Raw genomic sequence first — 19,419 nt, forward strand, 5'->3', positions numbered from 1 at the left:
GATGCATTCAGTGGATCCACTGAATGCATCCGATGAAGTGAGCTGTAGCTCACGAAAGCTTATGCTCAAATAAATTTGTTTTAGTCTCCAAGGTGCCACAAGTCCTCCTTTTCTTTTTGAAATTGAGAAGAAACAGAGAATAAATGAAAGTGAATTGACTGGTCTGTTTTCATTGTGCAAGTTGAATAAAAGGCACAAAGTAAACAAACAGAATAGATGTTGAAAAATGAATTATCTCATTATCTTAAATTATATTAATTATCTAACGTGGTGTTTGGAAGGTAGGCAAGGTAAAAATTTCCCCCAGCATTCCATCTTCGTGTGCTAATCATAGCACCATAGGGAAAGTTTTTAAAATATCTTGGCTCTTTCAACATACAAATACCAATAGGAATGTTTCTTGCAGAAACTGGGTTCAGTTAGACAAATACAAGATGAAACTATTAATCTTAGGGGAAAGCCTTTTGTGTTTGTTGCAGAAATGAGTTTCATCGGAAACTATTTTGCTTAAGGACTAGCTTCTGTTTCCAACTATTGCTGGGTTTCAACAATGACAGTTTAGAAGACTAGCTTTGGGCCACAGAGCAGTGTTTGCACCTTGCTTTAATCGGCGGATGCGTTTAATTAACCTTTCTCTCTGAATTAGCAGATATTCTGGCAGTATCAAGGAATGTTTAAGGGAAGACAGTCGTCATAGCAATAAACCGAGACACATTCTATACATCCAATAACACAATTAGTAGTGTGAATATATTTCTTTATGTTTAGCCATGGCAGATATGGAGATATGTCTATTAGTTATGGTTGCCACCTGTCTGGGTTTTACTGAGACAGTCCGGGTTTTGGCTTCTCTGTCCGGGTGCCATTTAGGGTTGCCAGGTGCCCAGTTTTTGACTGGAAAGTCTGGTCGAAAAGGGGACCTGACCACCCAAAATGGAACTTGAATCAAAAGTCAGGTGACTGCAGGGCATTATGAGATCCCGGTTTATTAACCTGCCCTAGCCCCTGCTCAGCCGAGGCTGCCTCCTAACTGCAGGCAGGCTCCTTGAGATGATCCAGCAATCGACAAGGGGAGGAGTGCATGCAATGGGGGTGGAGTCTCGAGGGAAGAGGTAGAGAAGGGGGCGGGGCCTCGGGGAAGAGGTGGAGCAGGGGCAGGCCTCAGGGGTCCAGTTACCAGCAATTAGAAAGGTGGCAAGTCTATTATTAGTAATAATACTAAGTAGTTATAGAGAGCTTTATTTCTCCATAGTGCTCTACAACCATAGAATCATACAATACTAGGGTTGGAAGAGACCTCAGGAGGTCATCTAGTCCAACCCCCTGCTCAAAGCAGGACCAACCCCAACTAAATCATCCCAGCAGGGCTTTGTCAAGTCTGGCCTTAAAAACCTCTAAGGATGGAGATTCCACCACCTCCTCCAGGTAACCCATTCCATTCCAGTAAACCATTAATTCATGAATCCTCACAAGATCCCTGAGGATTAGGTAAAAAAATATTATCCCCTTCCTATAGATGGATAAACTGAGAGGTTAAGTGACAGGCCTGGTATACTCTAAAAAGTTAGGTCAACCTATCTACATCACTCGGGCATGAAAAATCGACACTTCTGAATGACGTAGTTAAGCCGAGCTAACCCCTGGTGTAGACAGTGCTAGGTCGATGGAAGGTTCACCTACCTGAACGCCTCCCATCAGCATAGGGAGTGTCTATACTGAAACGCTACAGCTGTAGCATTTCAATTGTAGACATGCCCACAGTGTAAATAATCAGCAGTGCTAATATTGGATTTCAGTTCCTGGCTTCTAGGTCTGTGCTCCGGCTGCTTGACCTATGTTTTAGCATATAAAGAGTCATAATAACAAATTCAATTTCTTCCGATAACTGAGGAATAAGATAACTGATTAAATTTAATTGCTGGATTAAGAGTTTGCATTACAAATCTTCAGACGGTTCTCACTGATCTCTGTTGGTTTCTACTGGAGGCCAAGAGCTCCAGCATCACGTAGACCATGGGTGTTAACCCATTCTGGGCAAGAGCCAATAACATTTTTATTATTGCCTGTGGGTCAACATTACAAAGCTAGGCTCCTTTAGGCTCCTCTACCAACAGTGGATTTCCCACTGGTGATGGGAAGCTTGCATAAAGATTGGGGTTAGAATAAAACCCTTGTGTAGTAATTTGGGATGGGATTTTCAAATATTGGCCTAAATCTGTTCCCTGAATCTGCGGTCAGTGGGAGTAATTAGGCCAATGCTAACTGCTTTTGAAAATCCCACCCTAGACTTTTAGTTAATAAAATTACTCTTCCATTCAATATCACGCAGTGAGAAAACAAAATCTGCAACATACCCTTTGTTTAGACATATTCATGTGCATGTACCTGCTTTCCACACACAACTGCAGTAATTATGAGTGCACAGCTCCCATTGAAATAAATGGAAATCTTGCATGTGCATGGTCTGCAGGATCAGACTATGGATTGATTCTGCAAACCTTTTACTTATATGAATAATCTCGTCAGCTTCAATGGGTTTGGTAGTTTGGGCCTTATGTACTGTTGATAATAGAGGCTGAGCAGTGAGGAGAGAAGGTGAGCAAGGCTAGAGCTTATTCCCATTGAAATTTATGGCAAAGCTCTCATTGATGCCACTTGGACCAGGATCAGGTATAAATTACTGCACATCCTGAGCTAGTCCTAAAATTAAGAGTCGTTGAGAAGAATCTTAATTGAAGTAGCAGTGTAAATCTTATTACGATTTAGGTATAAATTACCAAACTGAACATAGTCACAGAAATACAAGTTGAAACAATTACTTTATCTTCAGGGAAACTCTTTTGTTAATTGATTGAGATGGATGTAAGTTTCAGCTGAAACTCCTGCTTAAGCACAACTGATACTGGATTCATCCCTGGCTCAGTTTCAATGCAGGCAGACAGTTAACACACAGTGGAAAGCTACAAAAGCTCTCAGTTATGAAGTTCACCTCCTTACTTAGATGGATGGGAGTTAATTACATTTTTCCTCTTTGGACGAAGCACACATTTCTGGTTTTGTCAGCGTGTCTGATAATGGCAGGGGATTTTCTGAAGGTAATCCTGTAATGAAAGTGCAGCCAGAGTTTGCTAATGTCACTCCAGGCGCTGTGTGTAAGGGCACTCTTTAATAATAATAATAAAAATATACTTTAGGAAAAGCTGCTTTATTTCTTATACTCTCATTCCTCAGGAAGTAACGTTTGGTGTAAAAGAGTCTGAGTTATTTTATCTGGTGTAAATCTTTACGGAAGAAGTCTTTCTGAACAAATACACCTTTCTGTCTTCATTCAAATCCCTCCTTAAAATGCATTTCTCCTATAACGCGTTTCTGTGCTTATCCACCAGGCATTGCTATCTACTTCTTAAAAAAAAAACAAAACTTAACTCTGTCCAGTTACAGATGATGAGTTACTAATGCATGTTCAATCAGGTCTTTGGAAAAGCATACTCCCTGGCCTGGATTCCCTTGCTAATTGGCATCCGCTGTTCTTTCTACTGTGCATTTATTCATTTTTTATTGTAATCTTCACAGGGAAGGGCCGTGTGTTTTTATGCACCTCTAGGCACCATGCATGTCTATGATTTGATGTAAATCAATACAAATGAAGCAGGAAACAAAAAAGCTCCCTTACAATGGAGGCTAGGTCCATCAATGGCTATTAGCCAGGATGGGCAGGAATGGTGTCCCTAGCCTCTGTTTGCCAGAAGCTGGGAATGAGCAAATGGATCACTTGATCATTACCTGTTCTGTTCATTCCCTCTGGGGCACCTGGCACTGGCCATTTTCGGAAGACAGGATACTGGGCTAGACAGACCTTTGGTCTGACCCAGTAGGGCCATTCTTAAGTTCTTATGTTAATGCAAATGAGCCTTACAGGAACAGCTGGCAAATTCTGCTCTTGGTTATACAGGTGTACATCCAGAGCAGAATGTGACCATGAGTCTCGATATAGAGAAGATGCTAATGGCAAACACAGTAATGCCCTCTTTGCCATATGTATGTGCCTATTGTAATAATATTTAGCATTTTATATCTTAGAAGTGCTGTACAAATATTAAATAATTGGGACAACACCCTGTGAAATAGAAAGGTAAACACTATCCTCATTTTACAGATGGGGAAGCTGAGTTGTTGCATGCTAAGTGAGGCCACAGAGGGAGTCATTGTCAGAACCAGAATGAATATTGCAGGCTCCTAGTCTGGTGTTCAGTCTATTAGACTACGCTGCCTCTATACTGCCTCCTGCAGCATGGTGCTAAGAATTGTCCTGCGTAAGGAACATGCATGTTTCTCACCTAATAGCAATGTTTAGAGTTTGTAAAAGGGTGGGTGAAGACTCCATTTTCTCTTAGTCAGTAAGGGAAAATGTCCATAGCTATAGGGGCCAGAGATGTACAAGTGTCACAATTGGGATTTAAAAAAAAAAACAAAAATTGTAAGCACATATCGTGTTAGTAATGAAAATTAAGAAAATATCTTGCATTAACATAGCTCCTTCCAAGCCAAAAGGTGCCATAGCACTTTACAAACTAACTAATATAAGTGCCCAGCATGCTTATGTGCCATAATCATCACCAATGTAAAAAAATTATATGGTGATCACTTCTCCCGCAATTGAAATGCATCCACTCCTGGGATGAAAAATGGCAGTTGTTTAACAGCACTACACAACAGCTCATGAGAGGGAAGTAGTAAGATGACTCTATCCATCTGAAACCACAAAGGAATTTTCAGGCAGGCAGAGTGTAATTGCTTGCACTGGAATTTGGTTGGGATATCTTGCCAGCAAAGGCAGGGGTTGCTGTGGAGGCAGCAAGCTGAGACCATGGAAGGAAGAGAGTGCTTCCTGTTGCTTCATAGCTATTCCATAGGAAAGAGTGGGCATCCTGCCCACTCAGGCTAATCAGTCAGCAAGGCGAGGCTAGCATTCGTTGTGGAAAAAGTGCTCATTGAGCTAGGCGTGGGCAGCACCTGCCAGAAAATGGAAGCAGTGCTCTGTTATAAAAAGATGTGCAATGCACCTTTCTGGCTTTGCTCTAATCCACTGGGAATTGCTCATATATTCAGAGGAGATGCAAAACTGACCACTCTGAGGTTCATCAGAGATCCCATCATACTTTTTGCAGGTACAGGGTAGTTAGCCATGGTGTCCTGGGCAAATTCCAACTTGCATAATTATCATCCTGCCTCCACAAAATGCCTCAGCTGAAGAAGTTAGTCCTTACTTCCTTTTCTAGAGAGGTATAGCAGAGTGTTTTTGCCCACTGTTAAACAGCTGCTGCATTTTGTTAGGTAATTTGAAGTATATTGAGTTTTGGTTACAGGTGGCAGTGCTTGGAAACTGAAGGCCTATATTTATCCACAGAACAGGCAGTAGCAGTGTAAACTTCCCCCACTATGCCATGCCAATATGCTTTAATTCTGACCTGAGAGCAGAGAGCGTTGCTCAGTTTCCAGAGCCCATTCAATCCTTTGCCTCTGCTGAGATTGCTAAGGTGTCAGTTGCATTTGTAGTTTTTGTGATGGTAACAAACTTCCAGCCACTACTGTCCTAGGCTAGGTTTGAACCAGAACCCAGCCCATAACCACTTCACTGATGGACTGGTCCATATTGCATAGTAGTAGCCAGAGGGACAGTGTCACCTCATACATCTTGCTGTCCAGCTGGGAGCACCTCATGGGTCTGGGAGAATGCATTTCACATCAACTGTAGTAGCTGTTGCAGAGCATGACTGTGATCTGGGAGCTACCCCTCCAAATCTGCAGGGGAAGAGCAACATGGTTGTTGGAATTCTCCTTGGCGAGGTGGGGGTTATGTAGATAGAAAAGAAGGGACAGATATGAATTAGTCTGTAATGTTCAGGTTGGTGTATTTGTGCAGCATGGTCCGGTGCCGGTCTGAAAAAAGTGAGGGTCTGTCATAATATGGGAGCAGCAGCTTCAGTAAGACAGTGTTTAAAGTGTGCCCCTTAGCAACCTGGCTCCCAGTAAATTTTTTTTGCTGGGTCTCGGACCCCTTGCAGCACTTTCCCTTCCCTCTCTCCCCGCACCCCACACTTGAAGCACTGCATGGCCCTTTACTGCATGAAATGTGTTGCACCCTCTAGTGGCCGGTCTGTAAATAATAAGCCTTACTATTAACCCTACAGCCAGTAGAGGCATATTTTTAGCTCAGGTGGTAAGGGGACGGTCTCTTGGAGAGAAATCTCACACTGTCTATTGCCCTGCCCACCCCCATCCCCAGTTTGTGACCTTGATGCCCATGAGGCGCCTGCTTATGACTGAAGTCTTTACAGCCAAAGATTTATTACAATTGCCTTTGCTTGGCCTTCTTGCTATCAGCTCTCGCAAGAGGAGGTGAGCTGAGGAGGTGAAGGAAAGAGCTTATTCTGCAGCTTGGGGATTTCTCTACTGGAGGAGGAAGAAAGAAATTGGTGAAACTGATGCGGTAGGTTGTAGGTACAGCAATTAAGGGCAAAAACACATCAATCACATCTACTTGTTTTTACATTTGGAGCTTCTGTGAACTGACAGGACACATTCCTTTTAATTTATACCTGCTACGGGGAAACAAGACCCAGTAATTACAAGAAAGTTCACCTGTGCCATGTGATAGCTGTCTCAAGGATCAACAGTTCAATCATGAGGTACAGTGAACTTGTTGCATGTGCAATAACCGCATGAGAATGCAGACAGCTTTAAATCAACTTGGCAAGCTCTGGAGGTAGAGGAGAGTTTGTTTCCCACAGCTAGGAAATAAATCTCATTCTCATTTAACCAAAACACAGTAGCATAACTGAGGTTGTGTCAGGATACGCATGCTGGAATTGTAATAAGAATGCATGACCAATACAGATTCAAGAATTTATAAAATGTTTATATTTTAATGTATACAGATGATCTTTGGGGAGGCAGAAAAGAGTCCCAGCTATAGACAAGAGGCTCAAACTTTTTATTTCCATTGCCAAAAAATTCTCCATATTTCAGTTTTCAAATCCTAAGGTTTTTCTGTTTCTTCCAAAATGTTATTGTTTTACTTTTGTTTCTTCCAAAATGTTTTACTTTTCTGTTTCTTCCAAAATGTTATGCTTTTACTTTTAACTTTCATGCAATGTAGCGTATTGGCCTTTTATTTTTTTTAAACAAAGTTTGCAGCAAGATGATGCTTGAAAGCACAGAGTGTGAGAACTTGAATATGATTTATTCATATAGTGAAGAAGTTAGTAAGAACTAGGAGTCTCCCTGAACAAAGCATTCTGGAAAGAATTGTAAATATCAACTCAATGTCAACTAAATAGCTAAGATGAGTGTGAGGCATACTCTCAAATCTGAACAGCCCTGATCTTTACGGAAGTTTGCATTTTGCAAATGGACCCTATTTTTGTAATGGGCAGAACCAAAACACTGGGTCTGCACCCCTTCCCGCCACAATATAAGAAAGATCATACTGGAACATGATAGCTCAGGCCCATCTATGCTAATATCAGCCACAGATGAATAAAATACAAACTCATTTTTAAAAAAATTCAACTGAATTTATATCAATTTCCTGCTGAATTGAAACCTCTGCAAAAAATCCCCTGAGAAGTTTTAAGTAAACCACAATCACTGCTGAGTCTTTTGTCTGGAGGACTCTGATGATCCCCAGCTGATTCAAGCAAAGCATTCTTCACGAGCTAATCAAAAGAGAGATGCAGCAGCAAGTGGTCATACTGCTTAGGCTCTGCAAAGAGAAATTTAAAAAGGTGGGATTGCATCAAGTTGGGGAGATGGACATGGTTTAGGCTCTGCAAAGAGAAAGTGAAAAAGGTGGGTTTGCATGGATGCATTTAGCATCTGCCTGCATGTCTTATGCCACATTGGCAAAAATTTGGTTTCCAAAGTGCATGTGAGGACACACTTTGCAGGGAAGTGACAGCTGCCTCCACTCTACAATAAGCTCTCAGGCTTGTTTTATTTAAAGACCCTTTCTGAATTTACAAGGGAGTAACTTCGGGGGTTAATACACATATAAAGAAAAAATCCATCTTTTAAAATATGGGTCTACCTATCTGCCTCTTTTGCCATTTCCCAACTATGTACGTGCTTCTGAGCCATCCAGTATGCCTGGAATATCTGCCCCTATTCATATCCCCACTAAGTTTCCCATGGGAAGCAGCCCGAGACCAGCATTTGCTATGTGCCACCAAACATCTATTGGTAATGATTTTTGGTCACTACTGTGCTGGGTTCAGCTTTATCAGCTAGTGTTGAAGACCTCTAGATTCTCCTTCCTGAGCCATTATTCCACTTTTGAAGAGAGGTACGCTTTCACTCATTTTTGATCGGAAAAGTAATGCCGATTTGATTGTCAGAAGATACCAGCACATGAGAATGAGGTGTAAACACAGATTACAGCAAGTAAAACTGACTGAAAATCTAGCACACTCACTAATATGGAAGTGTTTGGATGCTGCACATTAATTAACCCCTTCTGGACTACATTTGCATTTTCTGGCCTGATTTTAATGAACTTTGGATCAGTCTGTAGAGCTTCATGCATACATTATGGCCCCAATTCCCGACTGTCTTGCATTTTCTATGTCATTTTCACCAGTACAAAGTGTAATTTTGATTTGGTAGCATTTTACACCCACTTTCTACAGATATAAAAGACTACAAAAGATGCAAGGCAGCAGAAAGACAGGTCTTGTGTGTTCAGATGCTTGGTTTTGGATTATGAAAGGAATGTAGCTATATGTGACAGTTCAGATGCATTAATTTTCCGGTATTAATAGTCTGATCAGAAAAATGAAGCCAAAGTTTCCAGTGTTGTCCTTCACAAAATCTGGTTTGAGGATGAATTTCAGGTCTGAATAGATTTGAGCAGTTTACAATCAGAAATGTAAAATTTTGATTAATTGTCCCCTAAAAGCTTGTGTAAAGCTACCTAATAAACATGATCCCAAAGTTGTACAAAGGTTATTGTACGATTAAAGTAAAATCATAGTTCTCAAGCCTCTTAACAGGTACAGACGTGTCTTGGGCACATTTTTTTCCATTTGGTGAACGGACAGCACCCCCTTAAAGGAATTTGTTGGCAGTCTTCAGTACAGATACATGGGGACAGATTCTGGCCTCAGTTATACTTGTGTAAATCTGGAGTAATGTCAATGGGCTAAAACTGAGATTGGATTCTGGCCCAGGGTTAGCATCAAGACTTTAAACTTGGGTTGATCAAAGAATGGCCAAAGACGCCCAGGAATGCTGGGCAGTCCTAAAATGTTAATCCCAGGGATAGGACAAAATCTGCAAGGCCAGATCTGTTGTTCTACAAATCAGACAAATTTAGGTTTACTGGCATTTATTTTTGAAAAAAATTGTTAACATATAAAGTCAGATCCTCAGCTGCTGTAAATCAATGTAGCTCCACTGAAGTCAATGATGCTATGCTGAATTACACCAGCTAAAGAACTGGCCCTACACAGTACAGTGCATACAAGTTAGGTGAACCCCATCAGCAGTCCTCAGGTTTGCAAAGATTGGGCACCTCTACTTCAATTTAAAGTGTTGTTTGAAATAACTTGTCAGCATATTTCTGTTCTAGTTAACTTGGGTATTAATTTGTTTCCTAATAAAACTTACTGCCCTCACTAAATCAAATATGGAACCCTATTCAATGCAAAATACAGACATATTATCTAGAATGAAGGTTCTTGATTCCTCCTTTGGTGCCTAAGAATCACATTGTATGTTGTGTGTAACATTATGCGCTAGCCCTGGGCTAAGAATCATTTACGGTTTAATAAGTCCTTACTGAGAATTTCTTGGCTCTTGTTAATTGTTCCTCCTTCAATAGTATTTTAATGTAGAATTTTATGCTTTTGTGCTTTACATTTTTATGTTTATGCAAAAAAAAAAAGAAAGAAAGAAAGAAATCCGTCACAGAAATCTGGAAAGCATTAAAGTTCAGGACTGGAAAGAGAGAGAGAGAGAGAGTCCTACTGTACTCAAATTATTTTTTATTTCCATGCCACATGGAGGCTGAGGACTGTTACATAGAAGTTCAATAATCCATTCCATGCTTTTTTAAAGGAATATCATCCCTGAGTTTTAATGGCATCTCAATATAGTAGCAGGACATACATCAGAGGAATAAAGCAGAAAATAAGGGATGTCACTTAGAAGATATATATTTTGTTTCTATAGGCACTTAAGTATTCAGTCATTATCTGAGCTAATTAATAGGATGAATAAGGCCTGTATAAGCAGGACGAGCACTAGTAATTTATACTCACATAATTAGCTTCTAGCAGTTAGGGTTGTCATGAAAAGTTAATTTCAACTCCTTTTGACAAGCCTTTAACTGTAGGCTACAGTTGATTGAGAATATAGGGACATTAGAGGAGCTGTTATACTATACTGTTGTGGTACAAGGTACATTCATTTTTAAATCATTTTTCATAATCATCAAACCTAAAGTATATCATACTTTTTAATCATTTTAGTCAAAGGGAAATGAGAAGTTGTTTGTTGGTATATTGGCTTCCCCACCAAAAGAAACATGTTGTTTCTATAGAAGAATACTGTGTAAATGAACATATGAACACTGAACAGCATTACTGGTAAATGCCCCCTCTGTAGTAAAGATGTTCTGAAGTCCAGAAGATTACCATGCAGGTTGTTTCTCCAGGACTACTTTGAACAACTGAATGATCTAAGATGAATAGAAATCATGTCACAATGGTACTATATTTATGTAGCACCTTTCGGCTACTTGAATCCCTTTATCAACTTTACTAATTGGAAAAACTACAGAAAGGAACTACTTTACCCACTGCTGAAGGGCTGTCACCTCTGGGGTGAAATGCAACTGCTGATTAACAGTGCACAACACATTACACAAGCTTATGAGGGGAAGAATCTACACCAAAGCGAATTTACAGGAAGAATTTAAGTATGCAAAATATAACAATACAAACTTGAATTTGCTCAATTCACATGGGTTAACACTTTTACTCTTGGAAAAAGTGCCATAGGATATTTAAGGACTACAGCTTACTGGTACTTGGATTCATAGCTCATGCAGAAGGCTGCATAGTTGGGAGTATGGTGCTTTCTTGAAACCTTGTTGGGACAATGATTCAGAAATGACTTAGAGAAAAGCACATCATTTACTTAATCACCACAATCACTTCCTGCAGCATCTGGGTTTTCAGGGGAGCTTCCCCAGTCAAGTATTGACCAATCCTTAGACTGGGAGATTTAATAATATCATAGTCCAGAGTGTTATTGTTGCAGGTGCAGTGAAAGCTATTGCTTCCTTTTGACTTTTAAAAAGAGTTGTATACATCACACAGGCTTTCAGCCACTGTCAGAGTAACTCTGTGAAGTATTGTAATGAGACGTGACTAATACAATGAAAGAAACTAACTAAATTTAGATCCAAAAATCTATCTTGTGTAAAATACAGTGCTTGGAAAAAAGTCCTACTAGGTTTAATTGGATAAAAGGTCTCCGTGCCTCACAATATTTGCAATACCTGTTTATAAAATTAAAAAGAGAAACCTGCATTAAACATAAATAATGACATTAAAGCCAAATATGCAGGTCTCTTTTTAATGCATAACAAGCTATGGTTTTTATTTCTAGAAGAGGATATTGACGTTGTCTCTTTGTAAGAGAATAAATCAGTTTAATTAGACACTATATATACAGAAAAAGATACTCTGAGATTTCTTAATGTATTTTGCATTGACAAGGCTTCATTTTGAAATATTCATCACCTCATATTAGATGTCTGGTTGCTATCACATCCAGTTACTCATGTTATTAACTGATACATATATCAATAATGTGATCTGGAAAATTTAATTTGAGTTCCTTATTGTGGAGACTTCTGAATAAGTGACACAATTGAGATTTGATCCTCTCCCAGCATGCAACATTTTCCATACTGGTTCAAATCTCCATCCTACAACCCTTACTCAACTGAATCGTACCAATTAACTCAGTAAGCCACATTCTCAATATTGTCTGTCCACTGTTACTGAGGAAAAATTCTCCCTGCCTTCTATAGGAGTTTTTCCTAAGCAAGCCCCATTTTCATGGAAATCGATAGCAAAACGATATTTGGCTTCAATGGGATCAGGATCAGGCCCTGAGTAAGGGGGTTAGGATCAGGCTCAGTGGGACTGCAAGCATGAGTAAAGATAGCTCATGTGAGGTTGCAAGATCCAGCCCTAAATTTATCATGCTACTGATTACTACGCTGTCCTGCAGGTGCAAGACTCTTAAACCACTTGGAATGTGAAATCCCTTGCCTCACAAGCTGGGAGAGGTCATTAAGAATCTTCTTTTTACAAATTACCTTGGGGTTTTATCCTGTCACAAATCTCCACTTTAGCTGAAGCTGAAGCTGATTTTCCGTTGAAAGTCTGTTTCACTGTGATGTCTTCTGCTGTCTGTAGCAAAGAGGAAATGGCTGAGGAAATCAAACTGCCATTAACTCCTCAGAGGCCAAAAACAGTTATATTTCATATACTATGAGTTGTTTTCCACATGTAGCCACTATTGCAGTTTACTCCTCCTGGGTTTTTTGAATCCTGAAGTTCGTAGAGCGTGACAGAGCCAATCCCAACCTTTTAAAGGTCCAAAATCATCTTTACAGTGTGGTTGGTAAAAAGAAAAGGAGTACTAGTGGCACCTTAGAGACTAACCAATTTATTTGAGCATAAGCTTTTGTGAGCTACAGCTCACTTCATTGGATGCATTCAGTGGAAAATACAGTGAGGAGTTTTATATACACACAGAACATGAAAAAATGGGTGTTATCATATACACTGTAAGGAGAGTGATCACTTAAGATGAGCTATTACCAGCAGGAGAACGGAGAGGCTCTATGATGGTGTCCTCTGAATAGACATGTGGACACAGTTGGCAATGGGCTTTGTTGCAAGGATAGGTTCCTGGGTTAGTGTTTTTGTTGTGTGGTGTATGGATGCTCGTGAGTATTTGGGGGGCTGTCTATATAGCAAGGATTGGTCTGTCTCCCAAGATCTGTGAGAGTGATGGGTCATCCTTCAGGATAGGTTGTAGATCCTTGATGATGCGTTGGAGAGGTTTTAGTTGGGGGCTGAAGGTGATGGCTAGTGGCGTTTTGTTGTTATCTTTGTTGGGCCTACCCTGTAGTAGGTGACTTCTGGGTACTCTTCTGGCTCTGTCAATTTGTTTCTTCACTTCAGCAAGTGGGTATTGTAGTTGTACGAATGCTTGATAGAGATCTTGTAGGTGTTGATCTCTGTCTGAAGGGTTGGAGCAAATGCGGTTGTATCGTAGAGCTTGGCTGTAGACAGCGGATCGTGTGGTGTGGTCTGGGTGAAAGCTGGAGGCATGTAGGTAGGAATAGCGGTCAGTAGGTTTCCGGTATAGGGTGGTGTTTATGTGACCATCGCTTATTAGCACTGTAGTGTCCAGGAAGTGGATCTCTTGTGTGGACTGGTCCAGGCTGAGGTTGATGGTGGGATGGAAATTGTTGAAATCATGGTGGAATTCCTCAAGGGCCTCTTTTCCAGGGGTCCAGATGATGAAGATGTCATCAATATAGCGCAAGTAGAGTAGGGGCGTTAGGGGACGAGAGCTGAGGAAGCGTTGTTCTAAGTCAGCCATAAAAATGTTGGCATACTATGGGGCCATGCGGGTACCCATAGCAGTGCCGCTGATTTGAAGGTATACATTGTCCCCAAATGTGAAATAATTATGGGTGAGGACAAAGTCACAAAGTTCAGCCACCAGGTTTGCCATGACATTATCAGGAATACTGTTCCTGACGGCTTGTAGTCCATCTTTATTATGCTTCTCCATGCACAAAGACGAAACAGATTTTTGTGTTGTTTTACATTGAGAGAACAACAAAGTAAGAAAGAACAAAAGTCTGCGTGAGTGAACACACTGTGTGTGTGTCTCTTCCGTCAGGGTATCTGAGAATAAACTGGCTGATAAACTCTGCACATGGGAGGTGTGCTTTTAAATGTAAGATCTAATACTCTGAAAACAAAGGGCATCAAAGCTTCATACCCACATGCAGCACAGTTCTATTGTGAAAAGTGATTCTGCTAAAAAATAAATTGCATCCCAATGTATTCTTTATCAATCCGCCTCATTCTGATCTCACCAGTTCTATACCAGTGTAACTTCCTTGACTTACAGCCGTGTTAATTAAATTATCCTGTATATGGGATCAGAATCAGGCTATGACTTTTGCTAGATTAATAAATAAAAAGTGATGGACTTGATTCTCTCCCCTGATCCACCCCTTTGTGCCACTCAGGTACTGCAGAACATTGACCACACATGGCCAGTTGTGAATACCCTCTGTGAGTGGAGGGAAACTCTGTGAAGGTGTAACCAACACCCCCTCACCCACACCCCTACTCCAGTGTAGAGGACATCCTGGGAATGTAGACGGATCACTGCTAGCTGTGTTCCTTCACTTCTCAGATGTCCTGTAGTACCTTAGGAATTGTTGCCAGCTAGCATAGGTCAGAGCAGCCCCATGGTCATTCTACCCTATGCCAGGGTTGGGGCTGGAGTTGTGCAGGGCAGAGAATCAGGGAGTTGTAACTGGCTCCCACACCCTGCTGTCCCTTGCACTGAGCAGCTCTCAGCAGAGGAAAGAATCTTGCACTATTTTTCTAACTGCCGGTGCCACAAACTACAACTAGCCTCTGCAAATCAAACTTCCTCAATTATAAAGGTTTTGCAGTTGCTGTTTAGCTGACAACTACACTGATGATACTCAAGGCAAGGATGATTACAAACTCATTCTTCCTAACTTGTATAATCTTCAGTGGAAACAGTGGCAAAAATTTGTTCATATCAGTAAAACAAGTATCTGTGATTCAAAGTCAAACAGGGATGAATCCTGAAGCCCTTATGTTGGCAAACCCCTACAGACATCAATGGAATTTTTGCCTGAGCTGGAGCTTCAGAATGAAGTTTAGATCCAAGCCAAGAATGTCAGGAAAACTCCAATACCTATATGTGGCACTCAAGAATTTAACACCTGGAAGGACAGTTGTTTCCGAACTTTCCAGGTAGAAGCCCTTGGTATGAATATGCTCTCTTCAAAATGTCATATGAGCTGTTACAAAATCTCAGGCTCCACAAACCAAAAACTAATAATGGCTTTTAACATATGTCAGCGACAGCAATAAACTAATGCAAGAAACGGAAATATGGAAGGAAGTTTTCTGAGGATGCAGCATTGATCCACCCAAACAATACTCAGTATTGCCAGTATTCCACTATAAGGGATAATTCCAGATGATCCCAGCTAACGAAGAGAAACTGGAATGAGACAGAAGGGCATTCATGGAACATTATCATTAAACTCTGCATGCAAGGAGTTCTGTATTAAACACAATGGCCCAAACTGAGAACTGGTATGACTGGGTGGCACGCCTATTGAAGCCAAAGGACTTGATTCTCCACTTACTGGCTCCTTCTGTAGTCATTTGCACTTGTCCAAAGTGAGGGCCAAAGGGGTGTAAAACATTGCCAAATCAGAATTCTCCACTCACACAGGTGCTGAAATTTCATGCCATTTTCTGCAAGTGTAAATGACAACACTGGGTGGGGAGAGTAAGGCAGTGGAGAATCAGGCTCAATATATTGTCTCTTCTCATTTTGCCTCCTCTACCCGGGACATCCTCCCTGAACCGATGTGCCACCCAATCTTGCCTTCAAATCCTTACTTAAAACCTACTTCTTTTGGTCAACTCATTTCACCACTAGCAAATCTAACTTACCTATCATGTTCATCACCATGATTTCTAAGTTCCTTCATACCCGTTGACATTCTCCCCAGATTTTAGTTTATTTACATTTATAAAACGTCTATATATCTTACTCTTCCTTTAATTAAAAAAAAATGAGAAAACTTTTACTGCTCACTCACACAGGATATTGTTAATAATAATTATTGCTGTAGCACAAAAAGCACCCAGTCAGGTTCCCATTGTGCTAGATATTGTATGTACCTATAAGAAATACAGTCCCTGCCACAAGGAACTCACAATCTAAACATATGACAAGAGAGAACAGTTGGAGATAAATATGCCTCCATCTGTTTGAATGTTATCTATGATTTTAACCACTCTGAGGCAGGGAATTCATTGTCTTACTGTCTGTAAAGCATCTGGGATACAGTTGGTGCAATGCAAATAATAATACAAAGGAACTTATTCTCCTCTAAATTGATGTGTAAAATTCCTTCCCAAAGTACTGAGGCAAAAATACACCCTATAATACCCATGGTAACCATGCACATTATACTCGTCACAGCGCATACTGATTCAAATCAATATACCAAACAATATTCTTTGACATGCCTGGATTACTTTACAAGTGTAGATTTCCCCTTCACCCGTGTCCAATAAATAGAGGATAGATGTGGTTAAGGGTCACGTTAGCATGTAAAAATAGCAGTGTGGATGTTGCAGCTCTGATGAAGAGTGGGGCTAGTCACCAGCACCCCAACGGTTGGGTGGGCTTGAGAGCCTAAGCTGCTGCCCAAGCTGCAACGTCCACACTAATATTTTTAGCAGCTAGCCTGAGTCTACTCAGTCTGGAAGACTTGATCCCAGCTGGAGTGCAGACATACCCGAAGTCTCCACAAGGCCGGCGATGCTCTGTTTAAGCCAGTGTGACATGCTGACAACTATCTCCATAGGCTACTTCTTTAGATTAAATATGCAGGCAGTTGTAGACTGCATTGAAAAACTTTGCAAGCTGCTCTTTGGCTGCTTATCTGATTCATTAGGTGAGGATGGCACTCCTAAAAAGAGAGAGCACTTTGGACCTTTAGCAACTCTGTCCTCTCACAACAAAACCATCTCCTCCCATCCCATCACCCATCCATCCCTATCCTCTTACTACCCCAATTCAAATAAAATATACTTTGTCATCTTACGATGTATGAGAGAGAGAGACAGAGAAACTCTGAATGCATGTCAGCAGCATCCAGCATTGGCCCAAGACAAGGCCTCACAGCTTATTGAGTGTTTGATCCCTCTGTGTCCATTCCTGATGGGCAGCTGGCTGCTATACTGAGCAGTGGTACTGCTGCCATCTTTCTCTGCCCTCCCTCCCGAGCACATTTTTCTTCCTCTGAGGGAGCGTTTGTGTTGCACTCCTTGAGATCTTGGATGGTGAAGTATCTCTGGATTTTAATCTCTAGCATGATGGAGCCAAAAACCACCTTCCCCTCCTTCTTCTTGCCAACTCCTTCCTTTCCCAACAGCAGCCCTCCCTCAGCCACCTCCCTATACAATCCTCCCATACCAATACCAACCCTTCCACACCCCCTCCCAACACAAGCCCTGCCCCTGTCATTCCAGCACCACCCCTCTCCAACCCTTCCCCTGCCATCCCAACACCAGCCTCCCCCACCCCTCCCAACCCTCCCCCACCTATCCCAGCACCAAACCTCCCCTTCCCCCTCCCATCCCAACACCACCCCTCCCCCACCTATCCCAACACCACCCCTCCCCCTGCCATCCCAACACCAGCCTCCCTCACCTATCCCAGCACCAAACCTCCCCTTCCCCCTCCCATCCCAACACCACCCCTCTCCAACCCCTCCCCCTGCCATCCCAACACCAGCCTCCCCCACCTATCCCAGCACCAAACCTCCCCTTCCCCCTCCCATCCCAACACCACCCCTCCCCCACCTATCCCAACACCACCCCTCCCCCTGCCATCCCAACACCAGCCTCCCCCACCTCTCCCAACCCTCCCTCACCTATCCCAGCACCAAACCTCCCCTTCCCCCTCCCATCCCATCCCAACACCACCCCTCCCCCACCTATCCCAACACCACCCCTCCCCCTGCCATCCCAACACCAGCCTCCCTCACCTATCCCAGCACCAAACCTCCCCTTCCCGCTCCCATCCCAACACCACCCCTCTCCAACCCCTCCCCCTGCCATCCCAACACCAGCCTCCCCCACCTCTCCCAACCCTCCCCCACCTCTCCCAGCACCAAACCTCCCCTTCCCCCTCCCATCCCAACACCACCCCTCCCCCACCTATCCCAACACCACCCCTCCCCCTGCCATCCCAACACCAGCCTCCCCCACCTCTCCCAGCACCAAACCTCCCCTTCCCCCTCCCATCCCAACACCACCCCTCCCCCACCTATCCCAACACCACCCCTCCCCCACCTATCCCAACACCAGCCTCCCCCACCTCTCCCAGCACCAAACCTCCCCTTCCCCCTCCCATCCCAACACCACCCCTCTCCAACCCCTCCCCCTGCCGTCCCAACCCCGCCCCTCCCCCACCTATCCCCGCACCGCCCCTCCCCGCCTCACCTCCGTCTCGCCTCTTTCCGCGGTTCTCCCGAGCCCGCGCCAGGCCCCGCCCCTTCCAGCAGCTGCATGACGATTGACCAGAGCGCGGCACGTGACCCGGAAGCGGGCCCGCCTCCGCGCCCGGGGCGGTTGTGCGGCGTGAGCGTGACGGGAGGGGGCGGCGCGCGGCCGGAAGTGCCCCGCGGCGGGAGCGCGCAGCGGAACCCCAATGCACGGGAGCCCCTCTGGGAGGGGAGCCGCCCCGAGCCGCGGCGGAGCGGGGCCAGGAGCCGGGTGTCCGCCCCAGGTAAGGGGCGGGTCAGGACTGTCCCCCCGCCCCTGGGACCGAGCCGGGGCTTCCCAGGGGTCCGGGACCCTGTCACTCCTGAGCGGCTGGGAGCCCCGGACCCCGCGGCTTCCCCCTGCGAGGGATGGGGGGGGGGACCCCCCCCCACTTGCCGGGTCTGGCCCAGGCCCCCCTCTCCAGTGGGGTGGGGTCTCTTGGTCCAGCTCCCTCTCACACGGAGCTTCTGAGCCCGCCACCGCCTCTCGCTGGCTGCCCGCAGGAGGGGGTCGCCCCTTGCCCCCGGGGGGGCTGGCTTTCCCTGCCGGCAGGCTGCCCCGGCTGTGCGCTGGGGTCCGGGCCCATGGCGGACCCCCCTCAGCAGAGCGGGGGTCCCTGGCTGGGAGGAGTATTGCGGCAGCCTGGTGTGTGGGAGTGCGGGGCTGCGCCCCGCCCAGCCAGGGGGAGTTGCGGGGAGGGGTTGGCTGTAGGTCAGGGGGTGCTTCAGGAGACTCGCAGCTTCCTAGAGTCCAGCGCCAGAAGGGACCATCGTGGTCATCTATCTCCTGTATATCGCAGGCCACCTTTGGAGAAGTCCTTGGCTGGAAATCCCTCCCCTGGCAGTTGTGTTTGGGGATGTCCCTGTTCTTCGGGAATGTGGGGAGGACCTTTGGACATGTATCGGAGGTTACCCCCCCCTCTCGGTTTAATTCAGAGAACTTGTATCCCTTGGGCCTGTATGAAATTCAGAATTTGGGGCGA

The 19,419-nt window shown here is 43.9% G+C and overlaps 2 protein-coding genes across 5 annotated transcripts in view; one reads left to right on the top strand and one right to left on the bottom strand.

The window, feature by feature from the left end:
* LOC125644931 (leucine-zipper-like transcriptional regulator 1) overlaps positions 1 to 18,500 on the bottom strand; it is a 79,884-nt gene extending 61,384 nt beyond the window's left edge. Inside the window, exon 1 of one of the 2 annotated variants that reach the window (XM_075117730.1) lies at positions 18,396 to 18,500. The gene's annotated coding sequence lies outside the window, so the exon portion shown is untranslated. The remainder of the gene's footprint in view (positions 1 to 18,395) is intronic. The other variant, XM_048869706.2, reaches the window with a different exon arrangement.
* The window catches only part of RALB (RAS like proto-oncogene B), a 78,812-nt gene that overhangs the window by 7,486 nt on the left and 51,907 nt on the right, over positions 1 to 19,419 (top strand). Inside the window, exon 1 of one of the 3 annotated variants that reach the window (XM_048869723.2) lies at positions 18,543 to 18,681. The exons of 1 other annotated variant lie outside the window; for it this stretch is intronic. The gene's annotated coding sequence lies outside the window, so the exon portion shown is untranslated. Of the gene's footprint in view, positions 1 to 18,542; positions 18,682 to 19,419 lie in introns of those variants that run through there. One more of the 3 variants, XM_048869721.2, reaches the window with a different exon arrangement.

Source organism: Caretta caretta, chromosome 11 (assembly GCF_965140235.1).
Source record: "Caretta caretta isolate rCarCar2 chromosome 11, rCarCar1.hap1, whole genome shotgun sequence".
Taxonomy (NCBI): Eukaryota; Metazoa; Chordata; order Testudines; family Cheloniidae; genus Caretta; species Caretta caretta.